Source organism: Aptenodytes forsteri, unplaced genomic scaffold (genome assembly GCF_000699145.1).
Source record: "Aptenodytes forsteri isolate BGI_AS27 unplaced genomic scaffold, ASM69914v1 Scaffold139, whole genome shotgun sequence".
NCBI lineage: Eukaryota > Metazoa > Chordata > Aves > Sphenisciformes > Spheniscidae > Aptenodytes > Aptenodytes forsteri.
Genome location: NW_008794414.1, coordinates 4013001 through 4029277, shown reverse-complemented (window position 1 = coordinate 4029277; position 16277 = coordinate 4013001). Strand labels below are relative to the sequence as shown.

At 38.0% G+C, this 16277-nt stretch overlaps 1 protein-coding gene across 1 annotated transcript in view; it reads right to left on the bottom strand.

Annotated features, from left to right (window-relative positions):
• The window catches only part of ST18 (ST18, C2H2C-type zinc finger), a 242159-nt gene that overhangs the window by 162670 nt on the left and 63212 nt on the right, over positions 1 to 16277 (bottom strand). The gene's annotated exons all lie outside the window — the stretch shown is intronic.

The following is a 16277-nucleotide window of genomic DNA, read 5'->3' as shown; positions in this document are numbered from 1 at the left end:
CAGATATCACAAAAGGAAAGAAAAAAATAATTGCATGGGGTGTGAAAGATGATTGCCAAACATACTGCCATGAGATTTTCAAATTTCAATCGTATGTTTTAATATTAAATTCAGGGTTGAAAATATACACATTCCTTCACGAAAATGCCTATATGGAGTTTCACCATTGCAATTTGGGTACCTGATCTTCAAAAGTGCTAAGTAATCAACAGCATTAAAGGTGAATGAAAAGGAAGATATTAAAACCATACATGAGTATTTGTATATGGACTTTAACATACTTTCCTCTCAAGCCCAAGCTCACTCAGTTACACATTCTGGATGGATATTTTGCAGCTGAAGTTTTTACTGCAAACCAGAAATGCCAAATTTAAAATGGCTGAAAGGAAAAAAAGATTTTTTGCCTTTTCTACTTCTCAGTCGTAAATATGCCACCATAGTTTCTTTTCTTTTTACTATACAGCTTTATTTCAATATTATAAAGACACCTTTTATAGATATGAAAATGTTGTTGATAATTGGGTTTTTTTTATTTATGAAATGATAAATTCTCCCTCCCAGGTCTTCATTCTCGTCCTGCAGAAACATGATTGGCAGGTATACCCACCCCAGAAACTATCCCTGTTAGAATCCAGCTGTATGATACAGAATATGCTTCCTTTCCATGGAATGGAAATCATGTTGATATGAGCACAGAACTACATAGTCTTGCTATGTAGTGTGAGAAGTTATATAGGTGATCTATCTTTCCATAGAAGGTTTACAAGGGCATGATTGCTTTCTATAGAAATATTTTAAAATCCTTTTTAACTGTTAGGATTATATATGTTGATGGCTAGAAAAGGGTGCTTTTGATTCTCTGTTTGGAATTTACCACTAATTTGATGTGACTACAGCTAAACTGTGAGGTTCATTTCATGCATTTCTGTAATAGGCACAAAAATTTAAGAGAGGCAATCTCATGATTTCATGAGATAAATGTTCTTTGTTATCATGATATCATGTCTGTCGATTGTTAGGTTCACAAACCTTCAAAAAACTTAAAAATTGCAAGTGCTTAAGTGTTGCATACTTTTCCATTTTCTTGGCATTTGTTTTGCTGTTCTACGGATACAGAAGGCAACGTTTCTTGTGCAATAGTAGCCTGCCCTTTTTCCCACACCCGCCGCACAGCACCGATGAAGTCAGCAGGAATGGGACGTGCCGCACAGCTCCAGGCTGCCAGCCATGGGCCAGCAGGCTCCTACAGCCAGGGTTGCATTTATTACACCCTGTTTTACAGGACACATTGCTTTACTGGGAACAACTTCTGCTTCCAGTAGAGCGGGAGCTCAGGTAGCATGAGATGCGACATTTTTCAGAGGAAACGGTTCTCCTTTTTATCAAGCATCTTGATACTAGCAAACAAAGCTAGCAAGCTTGTTCCAAAATGAAGCTCACAGGCTGAGAGGAGAGGAAGAGCATTTACAATATGGAATTGATCCATTTTAAGCGTTCTAGTTGGCAAACGTGTTAGAGAAAAAAAGAAAAAAAAAAAGATTAGAGTCTGCAACAGATAATCTGGCATGAATCAAGAACAATATTTTGTAGGTGGGCCCAGCACAAAGCAAGGTCCATTAGGCTCAAAGGACACTGCAACAGAACAATGGAAGCAGACAGGAAGTCTGCACTAATAAATATGCCCATTGGGCCAGTGCCACTGCCTAGCATGGCATAGATACATACAGAAGGATTATACAGTAAATGGTGCAAACACAGTCCAGTCCATCTGTCATAAACATTAAGTCCAAAGGCCACAGGTGCAGATGGCACTAAAAAGTAAAAATTACACCCAGACAGAGACCACTTCATGTAATATGGAGAAGAAAAAAAAAACCCAGCAAAACAAAACAAAACAAAACAAAAAAAATCCGGTGATTTGTTTCCAATCAATAAATGTTCTCAGAATGTCCTTGGCAATCTCTGCTTCTTCCTTTCCCTCTGTCATTGTACATGCATAACATACATTTTATTTCACAAAAGTACTCTGAGCATTCAGGACCATTTTCTATTCAGTTAAATAAATCTACTTGATATTTGGGCAAAAAGGCAAAAAATTTAAAGTAAGATTCAGTCCTTCATTCCAGTGTGTTGAGAATAGGATGTGTTTTCCCTTTGGAAATTGAATCTGTTAGGCTACAGGTATATCTTGTTTGAGGAATGTTCCCATTCTAAAAAGCTTAATAAAAAGGAGGAGAATGCGCTTCTCTCTCTCATATTCCACGTAAGCAGAAAGGAAGGTTTCATCCTGTTAAGTTCTAAAAAGAAGCAAAGTATTTCTGCTCTTTAGCCATTTTACATAACGCTTACACATGACAGTGATTTCTCATACTGAAGTATCTTTAATATGTTTGCTATATCTCTGTAGATTATGTACATAACAATGGTTACACACCACAAAAAACACCTTATAGAAGGGTTTAATCTGCGATAGTTTTCTTCTTTCACAATCACCACAAGCTAGTAACCAAATGTCCAGGGCTAAACAGCAGCAGACCACAAAAAGGGCTCTAAGAACAGTCCACCCAAGTGAAATGAGTCCCCAGATAAAACACTGGCACTCCAAGATTTTGTCTTTAGTTACCAAAATCAACTGTATCTCAAACCTGTGGAAATCAGAGTTTCAAGTTTGTCCTTTTTTAGCCATTCTTTGATGCAGTTGTAGAAGTTGTACAAGCACTTCTCAGGTTGTCGGCTGATTAAATGAGGGATGCCTAAAGGAATTCTTTAGCAGCACTTACAAAAGAGTTTTAAAACTATAACCAAATGCAATACATCTTTGATGGAGCGTTGGATAGTGTTAGATCCCTGGTTTAACAAAGAAACAAAAGCCATCCAAGAATTTCATCATATTCCAACTGTATAATTCCATTGAAATTCTTGGCAACCCTAGTGTTGTTTCAGAAACAGAAGTAGTTTTACTCAAACAAAAAATCTCTAGAACTTTTTTTTTACAACAAGAACAAACATTATCTTTTCATCCTTAGTCAGCATTGTCCATTGTGCCTCACTCACTTCGCTCATGAAATCTGACCTCCAGAAATCACTGAATAAACCTCATGCCTTTGTGATAACACTAGCCATAAGATTATATAAACAGGTGAATGGGATGTGCTGCATTTTCTCTTTCTTCTGGACAGATTTTTTGTAACTGGGCAGCAGACATTATAATCACAGAAACGATTATGCACGTTATTTCTTTGTTGTACTTGCAGCCAAATACTGTAAAGATTTAATAATACAGAAATGAGTCAGCTGAATGTTATTTATGAAATATTAAAGAATTATTCAAAAATGCCAAGTTCTACAATTTTTAATTTTTAAGAGGTACATGCCCACGAAGCAAAGGTTTGAGTATGATCTCTACAAGAGATAACAGTGGGTAGCACCAATCTCATTTTCCTAAAGTCTCAAATTAAAACCATTTAGGAAAGTGGTTTTGGTTTTGTTTTTTAAAGATCAAAAAGTGTAGACAGTGATTTTGAAGACCTATTTCTTCACCTAATACCAGAGGATTACAGTATTCCAGTTGTGATTTTTGCCTTCCAGCTGGGCAGGGTGTCCAGTCTTTCATAACCAGAGCACATTCCCATTTGATTAACAGATGACTACCTGAAGTCATCTGGGTTAGCCATGGATTAGAACTAGGTACTTTTCCAGCATCTAGTGTCCAAGTGTTTATTGCCACCCTGATGCTGCATTGATAGTTGTGACTTCAGCTGCTCCTACTTGCTCTGCTTCCTGCTGTCCTCAGTGACCAGGAACAACGAGAAGAAAGCTTCCTCTCTCATTGACTAGGTCTGCTTGTGCAACTGTGAGCAGATGAGACCTTGTTCTGCCATATGTCAAGCCAGCCAACTCTCATACAACCACCACAGGAATAAATAAATGTGACACCATACCCAGCTTTGCAGCAAGGCTTACTTGTCACGGTCACTGTGGTGACACCTGCTCACACAATGTTAGATTACTCATTTCCTATTAGCTTGGAACTTAGGCAGAGTTTGTTCCCCTTTCATTCATGCACTGTAACTCCTGAGTAGCCCTGACAGACAGGTTCCTGTGCCAGGATGTATGGAAGTAACCTAAAGAGGTTTCAACCATCCCTCACTAGCCATCATCACCCATGCCCTTCTCTCCTATTCCCTTCACCATGACAGTGGCAACACAAGTGGTCCTGACCGCTCTGAGGTCCTCCAAAGCTGTTGTATTGTGTCCTCATTCCCTCTGCAGATCCGCATCATGTCGTCACCACTGCCTTGTGATCTGAAGCAGGGAGGGTCAGGAATGACTGAACACATCAGACGGAACATGCATTCACTTTTATTCTTTTCCAGGTTGCATCCTGTCCTAGATGTGATGCTGGCTGGTGATATGTGATCATGGAAATCACATATGTAGAGTCCTGAAGTATGGCTGTCCCACTGCACTGTTAATTTTTAAATTCAATGTTTAAAACAGAGAAGTCATATAAATGTGTTACTGGTTTTCTGAAAGTGAAGATGCTACATAGTTACACCAATTACTATTAAATTCATTGGTTTACTACCCACCTTTTCTGCTACTGTGCACCAATAGCATCAACTGATGATGCTATTGGTGTTAGGGCTCAGGAAAGCAATGAGGCTGCTGCCTGGGCCCTGCCTGGAGTTAAAGCTAACTGAACAGGACATGCTAACACTACCCATGCAAACATGAACAGAAAATGAGAAACTATTGAGCGATAACAAAGTGAGAAGCTAATAAACCTTATAGATAGTGCAGTGAAGAATGGCTGGGTTTCACAGGCAGTTGAGAGAGAGTTATGTGATCAATGGCCAAACTTCACAGATAGTTGAAGGGGAGCATTGAGGACCTTTTGGTGAGTACAGTCATGCAAGGCCAACAGTCCCCAGGTAACTGTAGCAGAAATTCCATGCAAGGCCACGAGTACATCAGCAATACTATCAGAAATACTGAACTGCCAAACAGATATAGCAAAGCTGAGACCAGTGGGGAGAAAGACATTGGGGCAGGCTGTTTTGGGAGGAGGCTGAAGCAGGAAAGAGTTAATCAGAGAAGTGAAAAGGAACATCAAAAAGTAGAAAAAGAAAAAGGTAAGAAATAGAAAAAGTGATTAAAATTTATGCAAGTCCTGTGAACAGTACTGCCTGCTGGGTAATCCTGCATTTCATCAGCACAGCCTGAGCCAGGACAACAAACCAAACTTGTAAACATACAATGCATATATCAAACTTGTTTCTGCAATCAGGAGGGAGCGAGTGGGGGAGAAGTGCTTTCCCTGGCCTAACAGGAGAACATCTGGATGGGACAGATTGAACATTCTGCTACCACTCTGTTGGTGTCCATTCCAGGGTTGATCACATTGGTATCTTCCCAGCCACTTCCTAATATCTTCCGGAGTATAAATCCATACAGTATAAGATTGATTACAATGTATTCCACATTCCCAAGTAGAGTATTTTCTACCAATGACCCAAGAGAGCTCACAAACCCTTTCCTTTTCCTTTTCCTTTTCGCCCCCTGTCCTCACTGTTAGTCATGTTGATTTGTCATAAGAAAACGATAGGCTTACAAATATCTGCTAATCACTCCCTTTGTTCTACTATTTTCACTTCCAAACAAAAATGCGTCTGATTTCTTATGACTTCCTTGACACACTTCTTTTTTCCTAAGCAAAAATACTCACATCAAATTTCAGTGGAAAAGAACAAAAACAGGGCATAAGCACCATCAACTCAAACCAAGGCACAGTTCAGAATCCATAGGCCATCGGTTCCCTACGAACAGCATTCACCATCCTGGCCAAACACCTGTACTCAGTAAATTTCCAACATCCCAGGAGTGATGGCAAGGACTGCTCCACAGGAAGAATCCTCCCAGCAGGCACAGGAGGTTCAGAGACCTGGATAAGCCATAAGATTACACCTGGAATGCCAATTTTTTGTATTTTCCATTATTACCCATGTGAAAATAATACTTTGCCCTTACAAAGTAGTGCAGCACTACATCTGCCTAACTACAAGGGAATCTCTTGCAACATTTAGAGATTCATTAGAGCTCCTTAACAACCCAAGCTCACCTGATGCATGGGAATGGGCGAGATTCTTTAGGAGGCAGGAGGCACTATTCGCTTACAAGGAAAATGTTATTTCAAAAGTTGCAACACTATTTTCTCAGGATTACTTTGCCTAAACATGTTTTTTTTCCTGCAGGCATCTCTTCTCTAGATTAAACAAGCCCTGCTTTCTCAGAGTCTCTTCACAGGGAATATGCTCCTGCCTCCAACTATCTTGGTAGCTCTCCACTGAACTTGTTCCAGTTGATCAACAACTGTCTTGTATGGGGGTACCCAGAACTGCATGCAATGTTCTAGATGTGGCCTAATTGGTACCAAGTAAAGGGAAATAACAACTTCCTTTGATCTAGTAGCTCTTCTGCTGTTGATATAGTCCAGTGTTTTGTTAACCTTCATCACTGTCAGCATACAATGTTTAATCTGCTGTCCACCAAGACACTTATGAAGGTATTAAACAGGGTGGGTTTCTGGACAGTCCCCTGAGGAACTCAGGCATCGAGGCAGAGTATGAACCAGTAACCACTAGCCTTTGAGTCAGATAATCCATCCAGTTTTCTACTCATCTAGTAGTCCATCCATCTACTCTGTAACAACCCTGCTTGAATATGAGGATGTTGTGGGAGATTGTGCTGAAAACCTTGCTAAAGTCTAAGCAGATGACGTCCCCTGCTCCCCTTAATCATTAATCCAGTCAATCCAGTCATCTCATTATAGAATGCAATTGGGTTGGTCAAGAATTAAAATCCATGCTACTCCAAATCACTTTTTTGCAAGAGAACTTGGTATGAGCATACCAGGTATAAACATTCACATTCTCTGTGGTCATCTTTACCACCAACATTAAGCTACCAGAAAATCTTTACTCATGCATTTTCTCTGAAGTAATATAAATCTTCTAGCAAAACAGAATATTTTTGACACATGCAATCACATGATTAACACTTCTATAGGAGCACTACTAATAAAATTATTACTGAAAAAAATAGATAAAATACTTCTGTGAGTCAGGTTCATGGGAAATGACGTGTTTCTACTTCATGCTGTTTAAAGCCACAGTTAGTATTTTTTAAGGCTTTTATCCATATTCCATCTAATTTTAATTAAACATTTTCTTAAGTTTAACATCTTAATTCCTGGAACAAAATTAATGTCAATATGAACTCATTGAGATCATAAAAATATTAATGATCTCCCAAGTAGTATTTTCCAGTACAAATTCCATAGTGTTCTGTATATACTCATATACATATATATAAAATATGAGTGTCTTGATAAAAATACAATATATATAAACATAGATTAAAAATTTTCAGAAAGGCTTGTTTCTTTTTCTGGACCAAAATAAAACCCCCAAAGAATAGTCAAATAATGTAGTCAAATAGCATTGCTTTCATTGTATTTTTACAGTGTTGGGAAAACCTAGTGCATACAATTGAAATTGAGATTTGCCCTTGAAGTACAAAAGGAAAAAGTAAGACTATGTACTTGTTAAACATTTTCTATTCTGTGAAGCCTATTCTTAATATCCCCTTGCAGTATATTGAGTAATCACAAACATATACTATGGAAGACCTTTTTGATGTGTTACAATTTGTTCATAAAAGAGTTATTCTGTAGAGTAGAGCCAAACATAAGATTCACTTTTAGAAGAGACTTGTTAAAAACATAAAGGTCTTCAGAAATAACTTTGCTTGTAAACATAATTGTGAATATGTACTACAAAAACTGAATTCACATTTATTTGGTTTACAGTTAAGGTGATAGTGTGAATATTGACCTCTTAGAAATACACAGGTATAAGATAAATGATTGAGAAATTTTCTATGAAAAGGAAGTGATTTTCAGAGTTTCTAGAAAGCCTTAACTCCGCCTATACCTCAGGTTTAATGTTGACATTATAAAGGCTACAGGACCTCAGCCTCAGGCCACCCCATACAACCAGTTTTTTTCCGTTACCGGGATATGTATGACACTCAAGACTTGGGTTCAGCATCCCATTGATTTCAGAGGGAGGTGAAGAATATCAAGGAGACACTGGAGTCTAAAGTTTATTCTTGACATATGAGAAAGTGAGGAAATGAAAAAGAAAAGCCTAGTATTGACCTGAGCTACACAGTGAAAAGGACAGGTAACAAATTCCTAATAGAACTCCAGGATAAAGTGGAAAAAAAACAAACCCAACTATAGCATCCAATCCAATATAGTCAGGGAAAAGCACTATTTCTGATCCCTTAAGCACCTTAGAAGCAAAGTTGCCTCCATAGATATGCTTCACTAAAATCGTAGAAGCACCAAAATGAAACTGGTATATTGATGTTTTCTTGTGATACAGAGTACATTTCCCAGAATTATACCAATTCCTTAGGCTGTCCTTTTATTCCTGAAACAGTTGAAAAATCTGTCTTCTTTTCTCCCCGTGGAATGTTTGAAATTACAATTTATTTGCCTACATTTATGATTCTATAAGATTCTAATATATTGGCTGTAATTTATTTTAGGTTATTTTGCAATCTGCAGATTGATAATGTAATTACAGGTAAGGAACCTTAATTTATTCAGTTGCTGGTGCAAATGTCACAGTTTCCTTGTTTATATGAAGAGATTTTCACTAGTGCCGCTATCTTAATTACTGATCACCACTGACTGAATTAGTACTAGTCCCATCTGGACTCAAGCCCACAATTTTTTGATATGTGCTTAAACAGAACACACAGCTTTATAGTTAAATGACAGATACCTGCATATCAGGTAATGCAAAAATGTTGGAAGTCACCCTTGTACACGCATACACTAAGAATGGAGAAATTTATCTCTGATTTAAACAAACATAAAATCTAGCTATACAGTGGTAGGATAATTTAACTATGTATAGCTACTTTGCAGGGAAGAATTTTTTAAAACCAGCAAACAAATAAATCAAAGACTTCAGAAAAGAGGGACAAAATGAGAATATAATATTACTATAACTGTAAGAGTATATGAATGTAATACCACAATCAAGAAAATATCAAACATTAATTTACCAAGAGACTGAGAACTTCAGTGATAAGATAGACCTTCTGTTCCTTAACCATGAACAGCTCTGCTGTAATATTCTATCTTTGTTCTGGATACAGATGAGAATAACAAACTTCTAGCATAACATTATACTTGACTGAACTACACATTTCCAGCAACATTATTTTGGTACCTGAATTTTGGGGGTTTATATCCCATATGTTACAGAAAAAAAGTAGACCAGATGTTCATGAAATTTAACATGTAAACAAACAAAATTGAAGCAGTAGAAATACTTGGACTTTTGGACTTCAACATTGACTAGTTAAAACCAGAGCATTTAGTATTATAAGAATCACCTTAACTTCAACCTTCACACTACTTTTCAGGAAAAGCATTTGAGGAGGAGGGCTCCCTCCCAACAACAACTAATGAAGAATATCAGTTGCCGTAAATGAACAGTTCAGCTGTGGCTCAGCAAAATACAACTTCTCACACCCTTTTTACCCAACAAAAAATGAGAGAGATGTGAAAAAGGCAATAGGAAAATATTGTGTGCCAAAATGGTATGGACATCAGAATTTTACCTGGGGAAAGAAGGTGGGTTTGACTCTCGGATTCAAGCCTATTTTCTCAAAACACAATCAAAGCCAAGAGTGAAATCAGTACTAGAAGTTGTTTCTCCACTTCCCTTTAAACAAAGAAGAACTGAACTGAATTGAATGGAATTGAATCCAAGCCTTTGGTAAGAAATTTGGACTCAAAATGGAAATTTAACACGCCATCACTCATATGCCACACTGTTAGATTGGACCCTGTGTTATTAAAGAAGTTAGATTATTTCTAAGTTTCCTTTGCCTCAGGGGGAAAAAAAAGTTGAAACAAGCCTGTAGAGCTCCTGGTCTCGCCACTGCTTCAAACATCAAGACTCCCATTGACTTCGCCAAAACCAGGATTTTACACTACACCTGTAAAGGGAGATCTTTTGCAAGATCTGCGATGTGATGTTACAGTGACAAAAGTGTGGAAAAAACATTACGGGTCAGATATGCAATAGCAGTTTATGACATCTCTGTCTCCTTCCTACCTCAGTTTATACTGTTGATAGCTGTTAGAGTTATCAGGGAATCCCCCCCCGCAATAATCCTCTCCTACAGCCCTCTGAACTGTGTTCACACTTATGCCATCTGACTCTAATGGCACACAACACAAGTGCCTGTGAGAAAGACTTGCGGAGTCTCTGTCTAGTACTTGTCACTTTTAAGTGCACAATAAAGTCCATAAAAAGAAAGTACGGTTTCCAATGCCTCCATAATCAATTTAAAGAAGAGCATGAAAGGTAAGCAGAACAAGCGAAGAGGATTTTCAAAAATTTTCCCCATTTGTATAGTTCTGTTTTCTCTGAATATACTTAGGGAAATTTCTCCCTAAGCTCATAGACAGCAGAAGTAAGTCAGTATTGAAATCAAAATAGAACATACCATCTTTATCTGGTGATAAGTATTTTTTGGTAATTCTTTAATATTCAACAATTACAATTTAATAACAAGGTAGTTTTCAAAGTACCTAGTTAAAGTGCAAGGAAACAGAATGGGGACAGGCAGATTGTCCTTTCTAGATCCACAGAAAGCAGCTTGAACAGAGGCTTTTCAGAGATGAGCTTTTGCAGCTAATATATGTTGAAGGATCTTTTCATGCATAGACTATACGCGGTGATTCTTTTCCTTGCTTTAAATCACAAAAGGAAACCACGAGCAAACAATGGCTTTAAAAAGTGAAACAAAAGATAATTCAACTTTATATACAGAGACTGTCTGCCTCTCCTCTCTCTCTCCCTCTGTATATATGTGTATATACACAAAAAGACCTTTAAAACAACACTTAGTGATAATTATCCAAAATTGTTACCTAAAATGAGAAAAATTATTTTGTTACTTTACCTTCAAGTATGTGAAAACTTAGTTCCTAAAAGTTATCCTCTTTCTCCTAATTTTTTGCAACATAACCATCAGCTAGATGCATTGTCACTGCAATATATTGTGCAATAATAAGTATTACACATTGGTTCCAACAACGATTCCACAAAATAAGGTTTCAGCATCTCTCTGCAAGCTATAACATGTTACGAAATGCATGTTGTTCCTTAAATTACTCTGTTTAAGCAGTCTGTCATTATCATATTATCCCAAGTATTTTTAATCTATCTTTCGAAGAGGACAGGAATAATCACTATAAGCCACTGTAAGCCTTTACCACATTTTAAAGGAAAAGTTAAAGATCGAAAGTAGAGCATAAATACACAAAGCTTTGTGGCACTCCACTTCCATTTCAGCACTCTGTACTGACCTCTACTGGTCTATCCATTGTAGCTTTCATAAATATTAAACAGCTTACTTTTATTGAACTTTTGCCCTCTCTTGTTCAAATTCAGGGATAAAGTAAACTGTATCCCACCCTGCCAACTTCTCCCTGACTGAAGGTCAAAAAGCGATCAAGCTTCCAACTATTGGTGGCAGTTTACCTGTAGCGGGTGAGACACTATGAAAAATCATCAGTTAAAAAAACCCTAAGAGTACATATACAGCTGTAGAAAGATATTAAAATCAGAAAACTCCATCTTAACACTTTGGGTGTATTTTTTATGACTGAATAATTTACCACATTTGTTTTATTCAACTGCTGTCTCATGTCTGCATCGTTAGCTGTTTGGTATATAAAATCTGGTTTTGTATTGTACAATACCCAGCATCTGACCCATGATGAGGACTAGAAGTATTACTGCAACACAAATACCAAAGTTGTGACTATAAATTCATCATCTTCCAATCATCCTCATTTGACAGACTTCTGCTTCAGAGAACACGCTTGCCTCTAGAAGCTTCTTCAGAAGAAATATTTGTTCTAATTAGGACAGAGCTGGCAGCTTATCTACCACATGCCAGTGGATCAAAGTACAGTAGCAAGTTTGACATTATAAAAGTATCACTGTAAATGCTTTGCCAAGCTAAAGTCATTACCCTGTCTTACTGGGAGCAGTGACACACTCATCGCATCTTTTATACTACTAAATGAAGTTCAACCCATCCACTTTCTAAATGATCACAAGAAAAAACAAATCTCTAGTTCTTTATGTGCCTTACAGTAAAGAGCAACTCTAGTTAGTCATAAGTAAATGAGCAAACTTTTCCATCCTCATTTACCAAAGAGCACTTTCATTGTCAGCAGCACTCAAAACTTTCCAATTTTAAAGGCCTATTTTTAGAATTCTTTGTAATGCAAGTCTTTAAGTATGAATAACAGCTTTACATATCGTGAGAACTTCATTTCCTCTCACTGCTGTACAAGTGACTCCAAACAATTTTTTTTTTTTTTTTTGGTAAGTCACCTGTACTGTCTGGAAAATAACAGCAATTTTTGACCACAAAAACAATGAAGCTTTGTTGTTCTGTTGGTATACATAGTAAAGCAGATCACATATTGTTAATTCAATTTCAGAACAGTAAGATACCTATTATTCATGAAGCTATTTTGTGCAATAATGTATTTTTCTTTCATTTTTCATAAAAACCCTCTGTAGATCATGAATATAAACAAATCAGATCATTCAGCATGGATCTATAATATTTTTATACTGTATAAATTAATATCTGAACTACGTCTGTGTGTGGGTTTTTTTGTTTTTGTTTTTTTTTTTAAATCATCTCCCCCTGACTTTTTGAACACTCAGATTTCTCTCTCTTCTTTTACCGCCGCTGAACCTTGCATCACTACCTCCTAATGCTGTCAGTGCTTCGAACCACGAGCAAAACACTAAAGAAACGCCGAAGAGCCGCTGGCAAGCAGGGCTTTCCCCCACCGCGGCAGAAAGGTGCCGGGTCTCTCCGCCGCCCGCGGCCGCGTGTCCCCCGCGCTGACCAGCAGAGGGAGGAGAGGGGGGTGCCCGCACAGCCCCGCATCCCCCAGGGTACCACAGCCCCCTTTGCCCTACCTCCAAGCAAAACTACAAGCGGCGGCCCCAGTTTTAATGCCTGTGATGAAAACCCACACATGATCTTACCCAGAAAACGCACTGATACTGGTTTGGGGTTTTTTTTCCCTTCTTACCTTTACCTAGTGATTGAGTACGGGTGTCCAGAAGGTCGCTGTCGCCTGGTCTTGCTGGGTTTGCCACCGCTCCGATTCTCGCACTGCTGCTTCTAGGAGTTGGATGAACAACTGGGTCTGATCTGCTTATTCTGTTCTGTGTTAGAAAGAAAACATTTTGATGTTCTGTCACTAGAACTGGGCCTTTGCTTGACACGTTAGAGCAAGCACATAATTGTTCTGAGATTTGCAAGTCAGCGTCTTTTTCCGTAAGTGGGAAACAGAAAATCTTATTAAGACTTCCTATAACTTACGAAGGAGTGAAAGACATTGATTTTCACTGAACAAGGTGTTGACTGGATCACCATGAAACCATCTTCTTTCCAAGAGACATTTTAAAGCAATACTTTTGGTCAGCTCTGTGCAAAATATTCCACAACAGCCCCAATAACTTTTTTCCTTACCTCTGGTATCCCAGTGAGGTCACATTCTGTTAAAAACATCCTGTCAAGCTTGGTACAAAAGGGCTCCAAAGAATCAGAATGCAGAAGCTATGCAACTTGCTGACTAACTTTGCTCTGTGTTATTTACCAACCACACAAAGAAAATGCTGTCTATTCAAAACACAGTTCAAAACTCTCTTCACAGAAAGTGAGTGAACAAACAGTCCCATGTCCGATGCTGTAGTCACATCTCCCATGAGGCCCGGTGATAGCTCTGGGGCATGGGACGGAGTGACACCACCAGCAGTCACTACAAGGCACTTTTGTAAACAAGTTGTGTGTGTGTGCAGAGGAGGAGGAGGAGGCGGGTGTTACTTTTCTCTGTCTTAACATTAAGCTATATTTGCTTTATCATCTCAGAACTTCAGTCTTGCGTAGTCTACTGGGTGCATTTGCTCTAGTACTTGCATGATATTTTGCTCACTATAACTTTCATTTTCTTCCAGAAAGGATCTGAAAGGAACATCTGGAATTAGTGCAGGATCTAGATTTGGAACCCTGGAGCCAGGGTAAGCAGCAGAAGCAGAGTCGTCGTCTTCTTTAGAGACCCATCACAGAAACAAAGAAACTCAGTGGCTTTCCCTGGTTCACACCCAGCAAAATTCAAAACACCTGTGGCAAGTCTTTTGCTTTGGTTCATTAAAGAAATAGGCCTCAGTTATAAAAGCCATACCCAAGTTTCAAGTGTTCAGTATTCCCAAAACTCAAAGTGGGCATTCTGACCCAACTTTATGATTTTGCCTCATTATAAACCTGAATTCTTAAAGCAATCTGGGATTGCTCTAAAAATCAGAGGAACTTTAGATTTTGCATTTCAGTTCAGTAATTTCAAGTATTTCTAAAATCATAAACCCTCTCCACCCACTTTCATTATTTTAAACCCATCTATTCTTCGAAAAGTCTTATCCCACTAGTCACAAAGCCACACTTTGGCAGAGAAGCAGAAATTTCTTCAGCTCTCTATAGGAAGAGAAGTACCATATAGACCCAGCGCTTCCAGTACTGGTCGCTGGCCTCTGTTCACAACAAGCCGCTCAAATGCTTTTCTTTATACTTACAATAAATCACAGACAACTATTTCCAGATGTGGAAAGATGAAAAATTGTTCTCATTGATCTCTTTGTAATTTCATTTTTTAACTGTCAGACCAGCATTGGAATCCTCTTTCTGCCACCCAGTCCAAACCATGCTTCTTTCTTATCTACATGGCAGCCCTTGCCATGCTCGCATTTTTTTTACAACTTCCTAGTAAATATTTTTTCTTATGCTTTCAAAGGTCTAAAAGACAGGTGTTATAAAACACCTGCCGTGTACGTTTGTGAGAGCACAACATGAGACATGGTGACATTATGTTGTAAAATAAACACTAGTCTGTTTTTCGTTTTCTGGGGTCTGGTTCTGCAGCGTAAATGTGTATTCTGATCTTATCCCAAGGGAAATACCTTTATAAGATTTTACAGGTTTGTGATGTAGGTTCTCCCAAATCTTTACTCCAGGAATAAAGATCATTCCAGCTGTGACATAAAGGACATTCAACTGCTGAAATACTTTAACAACTGAATGATTCATGACCAATAATTGGATGACAAAAGTATAGCTTTTAAAAATGTAAAAGTTTTCTAAAAATACACAAAACCTTAAACTACCTAGCTATATTTCTTTTATCAATACTTGAAAATAATGCCTTTAAAATATGAATGGTGAATGATCTTGCAAGTAGAATTGTCTAAGTACCCCTCAGGATTTTTAAAACAAATGTGATTGATTGTTTCTCGGTATCCAGTCTTTGGTCAGAGTCTGCAATTGTGCCTTGTCAAGCAGTACCATTCTCCAAAAGTAATCACTTACAGAGATCAAGTGAACCTTCACTTCTCCATAATAGCTGAAGATACTACGACAGTTGCTCTTGCTTTTTAATGTAGACTTTAAAAAACACTGGAGCCAATAGGAAGTTGTCCACTGATCTTTGTATACTTGTTTTACTTCTATTCCAAGTTTACATTATAAGCTCTTCTCATCTCATTAAAATTAGTAATATGTTATAGAACAGTATACATATATTCTTCCTCTTTCCCAATGACCTCACTGTTCCATTTAATTATCTGTATCTCAGGAACACATGGCCGGCCTCCTAAAATGCCACGGTATACAGGAGGTTAGTTATTTTCACAGTATCACCATGAGGTCAGAAAGTTTATAATCCCTGTTTTATGGACTGGGAAGACCTCAGTTAAGTCTTCCTCTTAAGCCTTTTCTGAGCTCCACTACCTACTTTTGAATAGGTCAGAACCAGCACGCCGAAGGCTGTACGCAAGAGCAAGGTCCAGAGAACATTAAGCCTCCTAAGTCCAAATAGCTGACTGATTATCTCTTCTCTGTTACTGATCCTGTAACTAGATTTTGAAAGGTACACCTTGCTTTTAACTCACACCAAACTACGTGAGTTAAAGGAGTCTAGCATTTTAGAATTGTGTTCAGATTGTACTCCTTTTCCATACTATTATAAGAGAAAGAGACAAGCCTATTTTTTTTTTTGTTAAAATCAGTAATACCATTGCAAAAAAAGCAAAAAGTGA